Source organism: Lathamus discolor, chromosome 17 (genome assembly GCF_037157495.1).
Source record: "Lathamus discolor isolate bLatDis1 chromosome 17, bLatDis1.hap1, whole genome shotgun sequence".
Taxonomy (NCBI): Eukaryota; Metazoa; Chordata; class Aves; order Psittaciformes; family Psittacidae; genus Lathamus; species Lathamus discolor.
This window is the reverse complement of record NC_088900.1, coordinates 6,531,014-6,550,336: the sequence shown is the minus strand read 5'-3', so window position 1 is coordinate 6,550,336 and position 19,323 is coordinate 6,531,014.

Below are 19,323 nucleotides of genomic sequence, written 5' to 3'. Positions count from 1 at the left end.
GAGCCCTGCAGCAACCCACTTTGGTGTCGGATCAGCCAACGTCTTCCCATAAGCTGCTGTGACCGCAGCATCGCCCACACCCCAAAGCCAGGGACATGACTGGAAAGGCGCACAGAAGGAGCAGCGGTCTATTTGCTTTGGCATGTTTTCTCCTTTATCTGCTCTTCTTCCCATTTTCCCCTCCCACCCTGCTTCACCTCCACCCCTACCCATAGCTTAGAAGGAGAAGCTCACCTCAAGTGTTGAAAACCAACATGACTTTATCCATGCTATACATGGCCCAAGGGACCTTTCCTGCGTGGTCCTTGGTCCCACAAAACACAGCGCTTCCTCCTGCACACCCTGGAGGCCTCTCACAGCATCCATCCTCACTTCGCCAGGGTCCAATGAAGTTTCAGAGCACCACCACAGCTCACCAGCATCCCAAAGCTGCCCCCACTGCAGGACAGCAGCACATACCCATAGGGCTGTCCCTAGCACACCGAAGCAGGCAATAGTTGGTGCAACCTCTTAGCACCCCTGGCTGGTCAAGCACGGGGATACAGCACAGGGTATTGCTCAACTTGGAACACACAGAACCTCTTCGCAGCACAGAAAACAACAGCTCCTGCCCAGGGCAGGCCCATACTCAGGCCAAACCCCTCACTTCTCTCTTTACACCAAACCCCGTGTGCCGGGACGCGACTTGCCTGGGGGTCCCATGGCTGGAGAGCATCCTCTTGTCACCAGAAGAGCACAACCCAGTCCTGCAGGGTCCGAGTCCCAAAGCCCTGAACTGGGGGGGGGCACCTCTATTTGAAGGCTCTTGATTTGCCTGATTACACCTGGGTGTAAATGAGGCCCCTGCTCAGGTGGGCAGCAGAGCTCAATCCCACCTGGGAGCTTCTCTCACTGCCTGGCTCATAGGAGAGCTGGTAAAGCGGCACGCACAGGCGCACCCACGTTGGAGACAGGGCTCCAAACTAATTAGCACATGCACAGCCACTCATTACTGTTATTGCTGTGACATTATTAATTTCCCCACCTCTCACCTTCAGCTTTGCAGTCGCTTCATTTCAGTCGGCGTTAGCATCGGGAGATGGAAATTAAACCCAAGCGCTTATCCCGGAGTCACACAGCCCTTTCCCTCCTCCTCCCGCTCCATCGCGCCCGGTCCCTGTGTGCCATGATCCTGGCATTCCCAGCCTGGGCCAGAGCTGGTTTGACCCCAGAAGCTGGGGTGGCTCCAGGCAGGGAGGGAGCTGCAGCCTCCACAGTGCAGCAGCCAAGCAGGGAGAAAGGATGCGGCAGCTGAGATCTATTTGTTGGGAGTCATTAGCTGCTCTCTGCCATCAATCTATTACCATAAACTTAAGCTTCCATATTCCTTCATTTTAAATGAATTTTCACATCGTCTTTCCAAAGGAGCTCTGCCTCCAGTCAGCTCCCCTTTATCTAATAATGCTATGCAAATATTTTGTTAGATTTCAATGAAATATGTCAAAAACTATTACCCAGTGCATTAGCTCAGCATCAGCCGCGAGGCGCCGGTCCCTGCCACCGGCAGGCTGCCACTCATCATGCCCTGTGACAACACAGGACGAGGGCCTCCTGCCCCATTGCCACCAGTGTGAGGGTCACTGAGGCAGGTCTTGCTCTTACCAGGGTGAGAGGCACGGGGGGGGCTGCTCTCCCATTTCCAAACCGTGCCCAAGCTCCCACAGCTCCATGGGGCAGCAGCTGCCCCTTGGACCCAACCCACAGCCACACAGATGCTTGTTGCAGGAGGGTGGACAATCGAAGTGACCCCTGGGGTACGTGGCCACTCGATGCGAATGGCACCGCAAGCGTTGCTGGGGATGCTCCTTCAGCCAGGGGCTCACTTGCTGCAGCTCTCCCTTCGCTTCCCTGCTGCGGGAAAATTGGATGCTTGGAAGACAGCTCCATGGACACAGATTGATTTATTGATTACATACCCCACGCGCACTTGCAAAGATCCATCATCCTGCCTGTCCCTGCCCCCGGCCCAGCACAGCATCAGCGCTTCGCTCCAACGCGTGTTCACAGCACCAACACCGGCACAAGGGTGAAGATGGTGGTGTTGGAGCTGAGTAACCAGCGCAGGAAGCAGGCACGGCGCTGACCCCTGTCCCCACTGCCCCGTACCCCATGCTAAAGGCTGCCTTGGACTTAGCCCATGGGGAGGGAGGATTCCTGCCCGGCTTGGAGCCCTCTCCTCATTCCTTAGACAGCATTCCCTCTCTGCAGGGCCCACGCTGCTCCAGCCCTCAGCTTCTCAGTGGTTTATTTAGCAATCCCTGCGCTTGACTGTGATTGCGATTTGCTCCTTCCCTTCCCACCCCAGGTACCCATTCCTAGGAGCAGGGCAACTCTTTACCCCAGGAGGCACATGCCTGATTCTTGCAAGCCAAAGGGCAGACACATCCGTATAAATCACCTGCCTTCGATTTGCAGCAGGCACAGCTGTGGCACCGGTGCTGCAGTTCTCCTCCTCCCTCCCCTCAGCTTGCTATGGCCACAGGCCACAGTGCGCCATCCTCCCCCCCCACACACAGACCCCCCCTCCTGATCCCAAACCTGGCTCTGCAGAGGGGGTTTTTAGAGCCCTTTCAGGTGTTTCATTGATATTCCGCAGGCCCGGAGCGCTCCCTGAGGACGGGGATGTTTGCCTTCAAAAAGCCTTTTTTTCCCCAGCAAATGTTTTAAAGTACAAATTTCGACCCCACCGGGGCGAGGGCAGGGGGAGCAGCCCCGCGATGCTGCACCCCCTGCGCCCTGCCCTGGCCCCAGCAGCGTGCACAGGGACCCGGGTCTGCCCCAGCCCCACAGCAGCCCCATCCTCCCCCCGCTGCCCATCTCCTTCACTGGCACCAAATTAAATAACTGCAACTCCCTTTTTGTTTTCCATTTGACAGTAACGTATTGCAAACGCAGCCAGTTTTGACATCCTAATATTCCGGCTTGTATCCCTTGGGATAAACACATCATCTGTTATCTGAGCAAATGATTTGTGCCAGGACAGAGGGGAGCAGGAAAATAGAGCAAGTAGAGCGGGGCAGGAGCAGAGCATCCCACCATGGTCCAGGCAGAGCATCTCGGTGGGTGCTGCTGAGGACAGGGAGGAACATGTCCTCACCCTGCCAGGGATGGACATCCCTGGGCCCTGAGCACGGGGTTAACCACCCGCAGGTCACATCCTTGCCAGGGTGAGGAGGGAAAGCGCTGACAGGCGGGTGCAGAGGGCAAGGCTGGGGGCAGCGAGTGCAGCCGCGGTGATTAGCAGGGTGATGGCACCGCTGCCATCAGCAGGGCAATGGGGCAGCTCCAGCCGGTGTCTTCCATCCACCTCTGCCTCGCTGACTTTTGTCTGCCCGGGTCCATGCAGAGCCCCGTGACCGCTGGTGAGCCCACACCACATCGCCTGGTCCTGCCATCCAAGGGGCTGCTCTCTGGGACCATCCCCGGGCAGGGGCTGCCTTCGGAGGCCGGCAGCGTGTCCATCCCACCACCACAGCAACAGAGCGCTTGTCACCGGGCTGATTTCATTAGGCAGCATCCCAAATGGCTAATTTCGTTCCAGTAATGAGTACATTGGAGGAATCTCACATCTGGTTTTAAGGTGCCTACAGAAGGCAGAGCAAGGTGTTGTGACCCGTGGTGTGAAATGATGGGGATGTGAGCTGGGAAAGCAGAGGTGTCCATGCACCAGCTCCAACAGAGCCTGCTTTGGCTGCAGGAGAGAGCAGCTCATGACCAATGCAACCCGCACTATCCCATGGGATGCATGCTGGGATCAGGCAGCCGCGTGTCCTGGTTCTCACCTCTCAGGATGCGTTGGAGCCGGCACACAGGGCAGGCAGTGATTGCATCCCCGGAACATTAGCTGTGGCTTTTTCTGCACGTGTTTCTTTTTAGCCCTTAATGCCAGCTCCATCCACTCGCCATTGTTTCCCATGGAAAGGTTCACAGGGCTTATGCTGTATCAAAAAATCCATGGATTATTTTGCTATATGTTTAAGGCAGCAAAGTGGTGGAGCTTTAACAGAAATCCTTTCAGCAAGCAGGATGCAGCCGTGGCTCGCAGCTCAGCAAATGCAGGCTCTCTTAGATCTCTTCCCAGCACAGTTCTCCTGCACTCGCTCCGCAGAGGAAATTGATTGTTGGCTGTTCTTTAGTCAAAGGCAGGAGCTGATTCCCACCTATGTGTCCGCCCTCCCTCTGCGCCCGATAGCCAGGCTCTAACCCAGGTATCCATGCGGTGCCGCCTTGCCCTCACAGGCCCTCCCTGGACCACCCGCATCCCCCAGCCACGCTCCCCACCAGCCCACCAGGGTCTTGGCTGTGCAGCCTGCGGCCAGCTCGGCAATCACTGGGAATCCTGGGAATAACGAGGCCTGGCTCCATTCGCTCCGGCTGAAACAGCTTTCTTATACAAAGGTGATGGACGGGCATCGGCACAGGGAAGGGAAGGATCCCACAGCACTCCAGAAGCATCCCGGGCATCCTCAGCCAGGGCATCTCATGGGGGACACTAGGGTGAGAAGATAACCTCAGCACTGAACCCAGATTACCGGTCCTGCCGCTTTGTGCTGCTCCTCTCACCTTTCCTGCCCCTCCTGCACGCTCCTGGGAGCCTTGATGTTAAAATCTGCGAGGTGGGAAGAAGGAGGCCTGGTGCCCATGAGTATTCCGGAGGAGGAGATGGATTTAGCATCTGAGACATGTGCAAAGGGATTTGCGAGGGAATTATTTATGGTGGTAACAAGTAAGCACTCATTTAGCTTATATTTTACACGATACAAACAAGGCGTTGAGCTCTGGAAGTTAAGGCAGTAATGCCACTCTAAATTAAATTCATCAGTGCCTTAATGAAGATCTATATTTAGTTCTTAATTAAGGAGAGCAGAGCTGAGGGTTGGATGCTGCTCAGGGAGCGATCCTGCGTGTGCTGGGCACTCAGTGAGCCGCGGGCCCGCTTCATGGGGAGTCTGGGAGGGAAAAGTGAACTCGGCAGCCATGGGAATAGGAAAGCAGCCGAGGACGCGGCTTTCTTCTCCTGCCTCCCCTGCGCCCGCTTAATCAGCGGCTACAGCGTGGCTTTGATCCCAGAAATCAAACCCCCTGTCTGGTGGGTGACTTGATGTTATGCTAATCCGGGTTGATTGAGCTGAGATAATTACACTTCATCCAGGTTTCCTGGGAGTGCTGAATAAATATTGATGCGCGCATGTCCCCCCCGCTCAGGTACGCACGGTGCAGAGCTCTTTGCCGGCTCCAGGCTGCCTTGGGTGAACCAGGACCAGCAGCAGGACATGGACCGTGGTCCCTGCTGGTGGCCCTCCCAGCACAAGCATCAGGCCCAACCTCCCCTTCAGTTGCTGAGGGCTCGTTGTGCTGCCTCATTCCCCATGGAGAGGCTTTGCCGGGACACTTCTGCCCAGGATGCTGTGGCAGAGCAGTGGCACCGGGATGCTCCAGTCTGGCGGCTGGGAGCCGGCAGCAAGAGGCCACCGGAGCCAACCTGGGAGCGAAAGGGATGCGAGGAAACAAGCTAATCAAATTGTACATTCCTAAGAAGCGTTTATGAGCTGTGTGCATTCTTTAATCTTAATTAGAAATCTCAGCAGCTCCTGCCGGCTCCGTAATCAAGGTTTGAGCGCGGCTGACCCCCAGCGCACTCACCTTGAGTGTCTCCAGCAGGTATCTGGGGAGCCCAGCTCCTTGTGGTGGGGAAGCCTGGGGGTGCGGAGCCCCGGATCAGAGCGGAGCGGGGGGGTGATGATGAGTGTTATGGCTGAGCTCTAATTAAACAGCCTGCGCTGACAGATCCAGAGCCCCTCCTAATCCTGCTCATTTGGCTCAATAACGTCCCTATTTGCAAATAAACGTGATTTCCTTCTGCTCCCCACAAGGGATCAGCCTGGATGGAGGTTTCTGGCAGCGCAGGGCAGGATGCAGCGGGATGACAGGGTATGGGATGCTGGGATGAAGCAGCATTTGGGATTACCACGAGCTGTCCCATCCCTGATGCGGACCCTCCTGTCCTGCCTGGCACAGACAAGTTCCCGCTGGGAGAACACAGATGCTGGTGCAACTGGAGAGCCCGTGCTCATTGGGAAAGCAAAGGCTGGGCTGGCACTGCCTGGTAAACACAACATGCTCTGCACAGGCCCTCTGCAAACACGGCTGCCCTCGGAGCATCGGTGGGCAGCGCTCTCTGCCTCTTCATTAGCGCCGAGTGCAAACAGAAAGCCGTTTGCTTACTGCGGATTCCAGCTTGAGCTAAGCAAATTTGGAGAGGGATAGTCAAACAAGGGAGCTGCCTGCCTGGCTGCGGGCTCACAGCCGCAGGCACACATGCACCAAGCCCTGCAGCCTCACAAGAGCCAGCTCCGACTTGGTTTTCCCCACTAAGCGGATGCAAAGGATGCATTTTAGGGGTGAAGGGGCCCAGAGGAGCCGGCAGAGCCCCCGGCATGGTGCCCGCACTGGTGGGGCTGCGGCGGCTGCTGGGCTGGCATCACTGGAGGAGCAATGAGAGCAGCCCTGCCTCCTGCCATCGCCCGGGGGCTTGTTTTTGCTCTCACTCCTCTGGTTTGGACGCCTTCCAGTGTTTCGTGCTCTGCCAGCCCCTCCCACCGAGAGCTGCGCGCTTCCCAGCCCACCCCCTGTGTGTATAAATACATAGATATGTATAGGCAACAGGCACGCTTTACAGCAACCATAAATAAACACAGAGCTGCTCTCTATTTTGTGGGCAGGAAGAGCTTGCTGCCTGCCTGAGCTCCGCCAGATGGGGCAGGAGCAGTAACGGGGGCGAGAAGGGACTGGTTTCATTGGGAAGGACCGGGCTGGCACATCCTGCGCCCCACACTGCGCTTCGAGGCCATGCTGGGCCCTGGATTGCCACGGCTCCTTTCAAGCCTGGGAGTAAACAAGTGATGGGAGCAAACACAAGGCACCATCCCAGGCGCTCCTCGCCGTTATTCACTAACCCTGGTGTGACTCTGAGCGGCGCAGCCAAAACCCTGCGAGGAGAAGCCACGGGGCGCTGCAGCCCGGCTGCTGCCGAGCACAGCTGCTGATGAGCGATGAAGGCAGAGCTCAAGCAGTAATTAAAGCTCCCGACGCCGCCTCCACGTCCTCGGCGCTAATGACTGCAGTGGCTCATGGTGCTGGTGGCACCGCACAATGGTACCCAGTGCGTGGCATCCCCCGGTGCCAACTGAGACCCCACAGGCGCATCCCACCCCTCTAACACTGGGGGAAAGGCAGGAGGGTTTGTCCGCATCTTTGCTGCTGGTCACGCTAGAAGTAAATAAATAAGGGGGGGGGGGGGGAGAAACATCCCAGTGAACATGAGTAATGGCCCAGGAATGAGCAACCCGAGATAAAACTGAATAATAACATGTCAAAAACTACATGATGTGGGTTTTTATTCCCCAGCCGAGTTTCCTTCCTGCTAATCCATCACTGGAGAAGATGCAAGATTACTGCTTTCAGAAAAAACTCCGGGAGATAAATGTGAGTAAATTAGTGTTTATTATATTATTTAGGACAATATGATTTCCAGCATCCCCTTATTTAATTATTTATGCCCTTGGCAGTGGCTCGGCTGGACAGTGGCCCTCCCCAGCAGCATCCCATGTGTGCTGGGTGGCTGCAGTGGTGCATGACGTGCGGATGGTCACAGTGGCAGCCTCGCCTGAGCGCTGGTGTCACATCAGCGGGGCTACCGGCCCGGATGGATCTATGGGTTTGGTATCATCCTGCCTGCTCTTACTCTGCAGCCCCCAAGGGGTGGCATCCCCCAGGCACTGGCGAGGGGAGCTCCCCCACCACCACTTAACACAGTGACAAATGAGCCCCATCGCGCTCCTCTCCCTCCCCGCTGGCTCTTAAACAAGTTGCTGGGCACTTTGGGGTAAATTGCAGCAAAATGACAGTCACATCCATAATGAAAGGCTTGTCCTCCTGAGGGGAGGCTGGCAGGAGCCCGCGCCCTGCTGCAAGGCAGATGTACCCTGTATTTAAATGCAGCGGCAGAGATGCTCGCTGCTGCCTGGCCTTTCTATTAGTGGGCAGCAAAGCCTGGTGGATAGGTCAGCTCTGTCAGCAGCGAGAGGAGACGCGAGGCCGGGACAAGCCAAGCAGGTAGGGAAAGGTGAACTTTGTCACGGCAAGGAAAGGGGCTGCTGACAGAGGTTTAGGTGCGTAATGAGCAGCCCGCACCTCCGTGCAGCGCTGACATCTCAAGCAAGCCCCCTGTGCCACGGCTGGCATCCCATGGGAGCCGGGCAGGGAGGCAGCGCGATGAGCTCTGTCTCGCACTGGGCATCCACCACCGCGCATCTGCCAACTGGCTTCCAGAGCCAGGCACCAGCACTGCCGGCCGCAGGGTGCAAAGCTCAGCCAGACACTGGGAGCAGAGCTGCACAAAAAGGGATGGAAGGAGGAGGTGGAGCTGATGGTGTCTGCAAGCCCCCGCTGCTCTGCTCACACTGCACTTCCCCAGGCAGGGCAGTGCCACGGTAACCACGGGCAGCCGGCATCGTCCCTGCTCCCAGCCGCTGGCAGCAGCATCGCTTGAGGTCCCCAGCACGGGCAGCCACGTCACGGCTGTCACCAAGCCCCTGCGCTCCGGCAGCGCCGCGGCATTCCCTGTCGGGAGCTCCCGGGCCAGCAAGGCAGAGCGGAGCTGACAGGAGGATCGCCCGCTCCCGTGATTGTGTTTACTCCCAAACCTGGGCCGGCGCGGTTGTCGGTGCGCATCATTAATCTTCCTCTACAATCCCTTCCCCATCTGCTCCCACTTTTTAATGAACTGCCACTTGCCACACTCAATAACATCAGCGCTTCGCAGCGAGAGCGGGGAGTCAGAGCAACGCAGGGAGGGAGGGGACGGCACCAGGGAGATGCGCTTTGCTCCGGGAAGATGCTGCCTCATCCACACGGGCAAATGATTCCCAGCATCCCTCCCCGAGACTCTTTTTGGGCTGTCTTGCCCCTGAGCAAGTTACTCATAACCACATCAGACCGCGGCGAGCACACGGCGCAGAGCGTCAGCCCAGGTTTGATCCCAGCTCCGCTGTTCTACACTGTTATTTTCGGTGCATGACTACCGCAGGCAGCTCCGAGGTTGTAGTTTTCCAGCTTGCTGGCAGCTCTGGGGATTCATCCCATTTTAGGCTATTACCTTCTGATTACTTTCCTTGGCAGCCAACCACTTTGGAGCTGGCAAATAAACAATAGGGAAGAGTGTGATGGGGAGCTTAGCTTTCAAATTACACTTTTCAATCATTTGTCACACCAAAAGCAGAGCGAGAGTTTAATACAGAACTCAAAAGTCTGAAGGGCTGAGCGGGGAGGGGTTGCTTACATGGAAGGTGTTGAGTTTGGGTGGAGCTTGGAAACTTCATTTCTCCGGCTTTCCATCCGTGGCCGCAGCCAGTGCAGCAGGGCAGGACCTGCTGGAAAAGCCCCGTGCCCAGGAACAGTGCTGGGACAGCCTGGAGAGGGACAGAAACGTGGGCAGGCATCACCCACTGAGGGGAAGGACACGGTGGAGCATCCCAACCTGCCTATGGGGACATCCCTGGTGATGGGAGGGACGGTGTGGGACACAGAGCTACCCGTTCACGCTAATCCTTAGGCATTTGTTGCCTTAACATTACTTGTGATCAGACCATCTCACGTTAATGTGGATCTAATGTAGAAATCCATAGAGTCATTTGGTATTAATTACACACTGCCGCTATATTACAGGGATCGCTCCGTGTTTATTGCTCTCTGCCGTTAGCAGAGGAGAGGTGGCTACAGCCACACCACCTCTGTCCACAGGGGCCCGAGCTGGGCACCCGGGCAGGGCAGTGGGTGAGAGCAGCCCCTTCCCAGCACCCACCCCTCACCCTGAACCAGGTTTCCTGCAGCAAGCTGGAGGAGAAGATGCTTTTGGAGGCAGGAGGATGCTGCCTTGGCTTCAGCATCCTCCCCCAAGCTGTTTCAGCCCTGTCTTGTTACTCAGGCTCGCAGTCCCTCTGCCCACATGTCAGATGAGAGCGAAGAATAGAAATCGCTCCTCAAAGTTCACAACCCATCACTCCGGCTTTCAGAAATACAAGCAGAAATGGCAAAGCAGTAGGGGGAAAATCCATTTCTTTCGCGATGATCTTTCGCTGGAACATGTCCTGTTGATCTGCAGTCAGGGAAAGGCGGGTGTGTTTGTCTGAGATAGGGGAATCAGATCTGTCTAAACTCTCCTCCACTCCAAACTCCCCCCTTCAAAAGAGCTTTGAGAACAAGAAAAGCCTCCAGAGAGAAGTCTCTGCTGTTTGAAGACCTTTCCCGTGCGAACGCGGCCCCTGAGGACCAGCCCCTCCGCACAGGGGCTTGGAGCCGGCCCTACCCGGGGCCACGGGGGCACGGAGCGGCCGCGGGGTGTAATTAAGCGCAATTAAACAGCGCAGTGACCCGCGGGGGGGGCGCGGCGCACGGCGGCGGGGGACGCGCCGGTGCAGCACTGCCACCTCCCGTCCGCGCTGCCGGGGGACAGCCCCGGGCTGCACCCCCATCGCACGGGGTCCCTGGCAGGGCTTTGCGCCCCTCTGCCTGCATTTACACTGCCCCCGCCGCAGGAGCATCCCTGCCTCCGGCTCCCACACGGGACCCCTCCGGTACCCGGGACCAGAGGGGGTCTGTGCTGCTCTCACTGGTGTGGAAGGGGCAAGGCGGCTCTCAACCAAACCGGAGAGAAATGAGCCCTTCCTCAGAAAGAAAAGGGGAAAAACAAGCAGCGTGACCTATAAACATCTGCTCATGTTCCCCTCCTGTTATTGCAGAGCGAGAAGCCGGAGTTATTTCAGGCTTCTCATACATCTGGAAAAGGCTTTGGGGTTTGTTTTGCTTCTTCCCCCGCCCTGCAATCACTTTTCAGGCTGCAACAACTGAAAGATCACGCCGAAAGGATGACAGGGTTACATCTCTGTCGCTGTTTGAGGTGATGGCGTGTGCAATGGGGAGCTCTGGCTCAGGGCAGCACCTCCGGCGATGGGGAAGGGCAGAGGCGCACAGGGGGGCTCAAGGGGAAGGTGCGGGAGAACCAGGAAAGGCAATGAGAAAGACACCCCAAACGGTGAACGGCATCGGGAAATCCCGCTGGGAGCTCAGGAGAGGAGAGGGAAGCAGTTTGTGTAACCTTGGAGACAGAGGCGAGGAGCCTGAAGCGGAGGGAGCGCGGTGCCAGGCGGCACGGCAGCGGTGTGGGCACCAGGATGGGCAGTACCGCAGAAGGGATTGGCAAGGAGGGAGCTCCCAAAGCTGCCCTGCAATGAGGGTGAGAAGGACACAGCCCACAGAGGGTCCGGAGGAGCACGAAGGGGGTCTGTAGAGAACCCATTTAGTGGATAGAGAGCAGGGGGTGAGGCAGAGGAGACAGCGGAAGAAAAGCGAGGTGGGAGAACAAAGGGAGCAAAGAGGAGAGGAGCAAAGAGAAAAGATCAGATATGAAACACGGCAGAGCAAGGACAAAAGCTGTAAAGAGGCAGCACCAGCACTCCAGCCGCCACGACACAGCCAGAATTGTGTCTTGTTTAGCACTGCATCTGATCTGATAAATCCCAGCCATCACCGCACAGCTTCTCCAGAGGCAGCGATGGCTGCAGGGCCCTCGGAACCGGGGCTGACTCGTTCATCCAGCCCACCCCACCCATCCTTTGTTCTGTTTGGCACAAACCCCTTTGCATAAACCACCAGATCCTCCCCTGCCTGGCCACAAACGCAGCGAGGGACCCCTTCACTGAGTCACTCCTAGGGGCCCCAGCCACAGTGCGCCTGCTGCTGATGAACACACCAGAGAGACCAAGGGCTGAGGGGGCTAGAAGACAGCACATGCCTGGTCGGATACATCCATCGCTTTTGGGAGAGATCCTTGCTCCTCTGTACTCACTCAGGGTAAAGCTATTTCAAAAGAATGCCTAAAAACACCCAATCCACAAGATGGGGAACACCCTGGGAGCAAGCCAGGCTAATGAAGGCTGCGCAGTGAGGCAGTGCCTGGTCCCCCCTCACAAGCACCAGGGCAGCACAAGGAGTGATGCCCGTGTGACGGGCAGGTGGCAGCGCTGGAAACAGGCTCCGGGAGCAGTGTCACCTCCTGCCTCATACCTGTGGGCAGGTCTGGTGATGGCCACGTCCCCTCCCGGGCTCTGGAGCTCCAGCCACACCACCTCTGCAAGGGACAACTCAGTTAACGAAGGGCATCAAACAGCCCACAATTAGCTCGCAGTCTTAATTAGGCACAACACTGATGAGCTCACCAACTTCATCTAATTAGTCTGCAGAGCTCAACGGCCTGGCCCTTTTTCTCAAATACTGTTCTGTGCAACACTATTATCCCTTTGGATGTGACCCCTTTGCTGATGTGACTTGTCAGCAGGGCACAGCACTGCCACATCCTCCCATGGCACACACACACCGGCCACCGGCACCCCCGTGGGCCTCTTGTCAGCCCCGTGCTTCCACTCTGCCCTTACAAGGGCCCTCTGGGCTTGGCAGGGTTGAGATTCAAGCCGTTGTCCCCCCACCTTTAACAAGGCCCCCAGAATGCCATCAGCTGCTGGTGTGGGGGGCCCCCAATGCTGCAGCCATGGCCTCCTGTGCCCAGGCAGTGCTTCCAGGAAGCTGCCCTCGCCCGCTCCCTGAGCAGGAATCAATGAAATCCCCTAAAAGCTCACAACTCGGAGGTAATTATAAGAAGCATCAATTACCCGGCGATGCGGGTTTCATGAATTCAGTGCATTTGCATAGTGATCAATTCAGGCAGGTCCTCTCCGGGTCCCTGGAGGAAGTTAGGACATTGTTCTGCGCGCTATTGATTTTACAATGTAAAACCAAAGCGCGCTCTCCTCTTATTCAGAGCTGCTCATTCAGCCATATTAACTTTCAGATCATTTATTTTTGTATGTCTTTCAACTCTGTTTGTTGCTATCACACAAATGCAGGGTATTACATTGTAGAGAATAATTGAATCAATACAGTCATGGTACTCTGGGTCTCACAGGCTCGCAGGAGCGCGCGAGCTGGCAGGAGCCCATGAGCAGCCTGAGAGGGGGTTTTTAACCTTTCCTGTTATTAAAACACTTGCCTGGCTATATATTAACTTTCTGCACCGTGTGGCTGCTGTTGTTTCACCTGTATTGGTGCAGGAGATGCCAGCACCAAGATGAATATGCACAGAGGCCAATTGGGTACTCTCTGAGCATCCCCGCATCCTTACAGGGATGTAGTGGGGCTCCATCTCAGCTCTCCTTCCCTCTCTGTCCTTCTTGGTGGCCACATGCAAATGGGGGAGAGAGGAAGAAGCCCCTTCAAATGAAAAGCTGCCACATAAAGGAAGAATCCTCCTTCAGATTCAAACGGCTCTGAAAAGAGACAGGTTTTAATTCTGCTTCCCCTCCCACTGGGGTATTAGACAGCTAAATAGCAGTGCGCCTGTTTCCTTCAGATAACCGGCTCCCAAAGAGCACCGTAATTGTCCCCAGCCCCTCTCCGGTGCCGCACAGAGCAGGTCATTTACAGCCCCGCACACGCAGCCAAACACAAACCCATTTCCAAGGGAAATTTCTATTCTTATCTGGGCTCTGCAAGAGGGGCTCGAGCGGCCCCTGTTAATTGAGGCTTTGATGGTTATTGGAGGAGGCTTCTAATCAGCGCTGCAAAAGGCTGGGGTGCTGCATCGCGCCTGTACCCATCACACCGGGCACTGCCGGGCTCAGGGAGCAGCACCCACATCAAGAAGGGAAGATGCCCGTGAACACCCCCAGGGTGATGGAAGGTGCCCTGGAGCGGGCTGCCCTCAACAGTGGGCCTGTGGTACCCAGCGCCGCCGCGGGTGCTCCCCAGTGATGCAGCGTCTTGAAAGCGCGCTGGCTCGTCTGCTGCAATATCCTCCAGCAAATCAAGCAGCCCCTTCTTGGGATGTTTTCAATCTGTTTTATGTTGATTTTAATTAAAGAATTTGAAACTGAACAAACAGTTCGTAGCAGGTGGCCACACAAGTGTGAAATAAGCAAACTGTTCTATCTGCCACAAACTCCACCAGTAAATTCCTTCAAATTAATCCCAGCCTCCAGGAGGCTGCGACTCCGTCTAAACACTGTGCAAGCCAGCCTCGGCCCTTCTCCAAATATTTGCCTTCATCCCTGCACCAGAAGTGGGACGTTGAGTACCTGCATCAGCAGGGCTGCTGCCCACTTGCCTTTGCTCCATCCCATGAGGGAAGGAGGATGGATTTCCTGCTGGGAATAACCGCACCCCAGATTTGGGATCAGCTCCTGCGACTGGCATTAACCCTACACCCATCCGTATCCTCATCCTCCTCCAGGTAGCGCATCTCACCCATGCATCCCTGCTCTGCTCGAGGACCGTCCCCTGCATAACCTTGACAGTACTGAGGCAGTGAAGGGCCCTTGCCCAGGTAACAGGCTCTGCATATTGATGGTCCCTGGGGAAGGCAGAAACACAGATGCCCACAAGCTTTTCTTCTTGCAAGGCTGCGCCAGAGATAACTCAGGGAGGGAAGGAAAAGCACAAAGAAGAAACAAAGGCGCACGTTCCTCTTCATCTCACACCCTGCCCTCTGTCAGGAATCCTACCAGCACCTTCAGGACAGGGACCTCGTGCTCCCTGGTGCTCGAGACCCCCTTGCCTCGGTACATGCTGATGCCAACAGCCTGAAGCGCTCTGCTTCCTGTGCAGGGAGGCTTTGGGGTGCTCATCCTTTCCCCTCCTCCACTGTCCCTGCAGCCTCAGCATGAAGGGAGCAGGCAGAGGTGAGGAGCGCTCACCTGGGTGTCACGGGAAGCTGGCAGCTCCCACCGCATCCCAACCACAGAGCCGTGGATGATCAGCTCCCTGCTCCCTCCTTTCAGCAGGACAGACAATTGGCCACCAGCTCCTTTTCCCCCTGCAGCATTCCCAGCATGTTCATCCCATCTCTCCTGCCTGCCCTCCCCAGTGACCCCAGCCAGGACACCAGAGCCGTGCTCCCGGTCAGCCAGTGCCCTCGGGAGCATCAGTACAACACGTTCTGCTTTCCTGGGATTACCGTCGGGTTTCCTTCTCCTCCCCTCCATAAATATGGATGCACAGCTGCTGCTGGGAAGCCAATGCAAACAAAAAGGGGCAGGCTGCAAGCCCAGCGCTTCCCTCCTGGGCTGCTTCCATCCCGGATTCAGGCGGGCTGGAGGTGGGGAGGCGGAGCAGGATTGTTCTCCCCGAACACCATGCTCAGGTGTGTGCAGACATGAAACAAAACAACACTAACAAAGGCATGGGGAAGAACCCAGCATGTGCCAGGGAAGCAGGCAGCCACCCTGCGCCCAGGGCTGGGAGGAGGCATCGGGATGAAACAGCTTTAACGCCTTCCCCAAAGGCCTCACCCAGTGCCTCATCCCAATAGCTCCTCCTGCCCTTTAAAGGCAAGGGTATGCTCTACTCCATACATTGATCTCCTCATCACCAAATTAATTTCCCTCTCAGTTACAGCACGTTCAGACTCTATTAGTAAATCATGTCCTAGCTGCTTAGCAACTTTTGTTGTAAGAATCCTATTAGATCATGTTTCAAACTGGCGGAGATGGAGCAGCTATTATCTTAATAAGTTAAACATTAAAGGCACTATGGTGGAGACAGGATTGCTCCCGCTGCTCACAGCCGTGAACAGCCTGGTACACAGAGCACGGCAGGGACCCCAACCTGCGCCCCGAGCATCCCATCACACCCAGGCAGGGCCGCAGGGTGGCACGCAGCTGCTGCGCTCCTCCGGGCTGGTTACGGCAGTGACACGCAGGGTGAGCTGTGTCGTGGCTGGATGCACACATATTCTGATAAGGAAGAATAATAACTTGTCAAAGATATATATGATATGTGTTTTCTTTGCAGACAGAATAAATATTGGGATAATTCATCAACGGACTTGCCTGGCACTGGCCAGAAGAGAGAAAGAATCACAGTAAGAAGCTGCCAAGGCAGAACCCCCCCTTGGCTTCTTATTGTTCCAAGCCATAAACCCAGCTCAACGGGAGCAGAGCGAAGCAGCTTCCCTGCAGCCCCAGTGGAAACCTGCCTGCAAGGAGCAAGTGCTGGGCCCTATTTCTGTGTGCTACAAACAGGGGTGAGCATTGGGATGAAGGTCCTGGGCAGCCCCAAGGCAGGAGTGGAGCAGAGAAGGGGCAGGAGGTGCCACCAGGACTATTCCCATGAGCAGCCCCATCACACGGCCCTGAGAAGAGCTGCAAGCCCAGGACCCGCTCCTGAAGCGGTAAATGGGGATCAACGTTCTGGGGAATTTCATGATGCAGAAACACGCAGCGTAATTCCACCTTCAGCCAGGGGAACAAATGCATCGCTGCTTGCTCCCTTCTCCTTCCTTCCCCTCCTTCCCGCCTGCGTTCAGTGCCGCTCTATGTGGCAACATCAAACGGTCTCGGAATCTTTTAGCTCCCATAAAATATTTATATTCCAGAGCAAGGAAGGAAATTGGTCGCTTCCAAGCCATGTAAACACATCCCTCCTTCCAGCTGGATCCTGGCAGTGGAGCAGCCGCGCAGCTGCACGCTGCTGCTCCAGGTACCACAGCCAAGCATCACCGGGAAGGCAAGGACCATGGGTCTAGCACTGGAGGAGCAAGGGGAGGCCGAGGCACCGCTGCCTCCGTCCGACTGGAGATGAATTGAGCACTGCCATTAAAATGTCACCAGGCAAATTATTAAGCGAAGGTAAACCACTTCCGTGCATCAAAAGCAAAGGCAATCAGTCCCAGGCATGTCCCCCTAGGAAATTATGTGGAGTAATTAATCAAAAGGCTAATGAGAAATGTGTTTTCTTCCCCAGCTTAACACCACATCATATTCTTATTAGCCAAGGTTATTACAATAGTAATCATGCATGCTCCGAGTTCAGATTGGGTTTTTTTGCTCCACTGCCACCAATTTAGAAAGCCATTAATGGGAAAGATAAACCCCGATACACAAAGCAGCCCTTTGTGTCTGTGCACCGGGCAGGTACCCACCACTATCTGTGTGCTGCCACCCAATTACAGCCACAAGTGCTGGCCACGGTGGGACCTGCAGCCACACGACGCATAGAGCCCGTTCCCAGAGTGGGAATGAAGCCCTGCACACCAGGAGAAGCTGTGGATGCGCACAGAGATGGGAAGCACACGGTCTGTGCGTGCTGAGGTTCTCACTGTGTCAGCACATCTGGCCTCGCTGTACAGATGTTAGAAGTGGGACCTGCGTTGTTCCATGGATCTGGCTGTAAGTGGGTGATGTATTGGGAGTGATGGGTCCCCCCTGCACCATCTGCCCATCCCACAGCCCCAAAGTGCACAGTCAGCAGGGTGGTGGAGGGAAAGCATCTCGGCGTGCTATTCAGCATTAAATAACCCAGCCCGCTACAGAGAGAGGGGAGAAGAATGAGTCTGAATGAATCTAAAACAATAAAGATTTCCTATGCCATGTTCAAAATGCATTGACCTGATTAGCTCGCTGGAGGGATGCTGAGCCAGAGCGGAGCAGGGAAACCCAGGCTCGCAGCGAGAGCGGAGCACAGAGGACTTCAGTGCAGGAGGGATCTTGCACCTTCCCTTCACAGCTCTACTGGCCACAGCCCTTGGGGCTCAATGTGTGAGAGGCAAAGGGTCAGACCCCCCCTCCTGCCCACCCAAGGGACCCCACTGATGCTTCGCACTGCATCGCTTGTCCCTCTGCCTCCCTGGGACACCACTGGAGAAGGTAGCACGAGCTCTGCAGGATGTTTGGCAGCTCCCCTTTGATGTGTGGATTAATGAGAACTGACACCGCTGGAGCAGAGCCTTCAGAAGCCCAAAGGCAGGGCCTGGGGCGAGACTGGAGGGGACAACGCTCTCTGTGCGCTCCCTTTGATTGCTCCGCGCTTAGCTCCAACGAGAGGCGAGGCAGCGGCGTGGGGCTGGAGCCGCGGCTCTGCTTGCGCCTGGTTGGCTTCAGCTTGTGCTGCGGCAGCACTGAGAGCCCCGGCGGGTCCCATGGAGCACCAGCACTGCGGATGGCTCTGCCAAGGCACCCCTGGCACATCATGCAAGCACCAGCGTCCCAGGAAGAGGCAGGAGCTGAGGCACTGGGACACCCAATGCTGCTTCCATGCTTGTGACTGGCTCCCTCCTATTGCTGCCTGACCATGGTGCTCACCTGAGCAGCGTCGGCTGGGAGAAGGATGCAGTGTCCCCATGTTGCCTGGCTGGGGCAGGGCTCTTCTCCTCTAGTTTGGAGACCTCATGGCACTTGAGCAGGACGGATCTGATCACCGTCCCAGCACAGCACTGGCCCTGCTGCGCTCACAGGCTGATCACACTTGAGCACACCTGGAGAGAAACAACATCACCATCAAAGTGCCCCAAGGAGGAGCTGATGCCAAGTCCTTCCTAATCTGCTATTGGAATAACCTCCAGGCACAGCACTCCCTGGCATCTCGGCAGGAGCACGAGGAGCACAGCCAGGGGCAGGGATCTCTGCTCTGCTCACAATGAGCAGGACAAGGAAGTTTGCATTGTGAGCAGGAGCCAAGAGGTTCTATTCCCCACCTTGCAGTTGCAGTGGGGGCCCCTGCTGCAGCTTGTGCTCTCTGCACCCCCAGTCAATATCCCCATCAGAAAGGGGTCCTTGGCGTACTGCAGTGGGGTGTTTGCCCCTGCACCCACCACCCAAAGTGGTGGCACCACAGAGCCCTGGGTGCCTGCAGCTCCGCAGCCCCTCTCTGCACTGAGCCCTTAAAGAAATCTATTAGCTGGTAATTACCTGCAGGCTGGAACACTCCAGTTTTATTACGGCGATAAAGCACTCCACAATTATCATCTGTAATTCCTGCTGTAGGGTGTTTACTCTTAGAGCAACACCTGATTTATGGCTGCAGTAGCCTGGGGCTGAGGTGCCAGGCAGGCAGAGGTCCTGCACAGGCACTGCCCACACGGCTTGACTGATGGAGTTACCACTTGTGAAGTGCCTCCAAAATGAATATGGATGCACATCTGCCTCCACGTAGGTGTAACAAATGGCTAGAGACTGAGTTAAATTACCCCAGAACTGGGTCCATACCAGCTACCCCCATTGTGGCCTGGGGGACCTTTCGTTGCCTGAGAAAGGAAATGCTGCAGACTTAACTCTTCACCAGTGCTGTGCAGATGAAGTCCTCCACAGCCTCCTCATGGAGAGGACGAGCAGCCGTTGCCCAGGATGCCCAGGAGCCCCTTCTCCATGCACAGAGACCCAGCCCTGTCCCTGAAGCAGC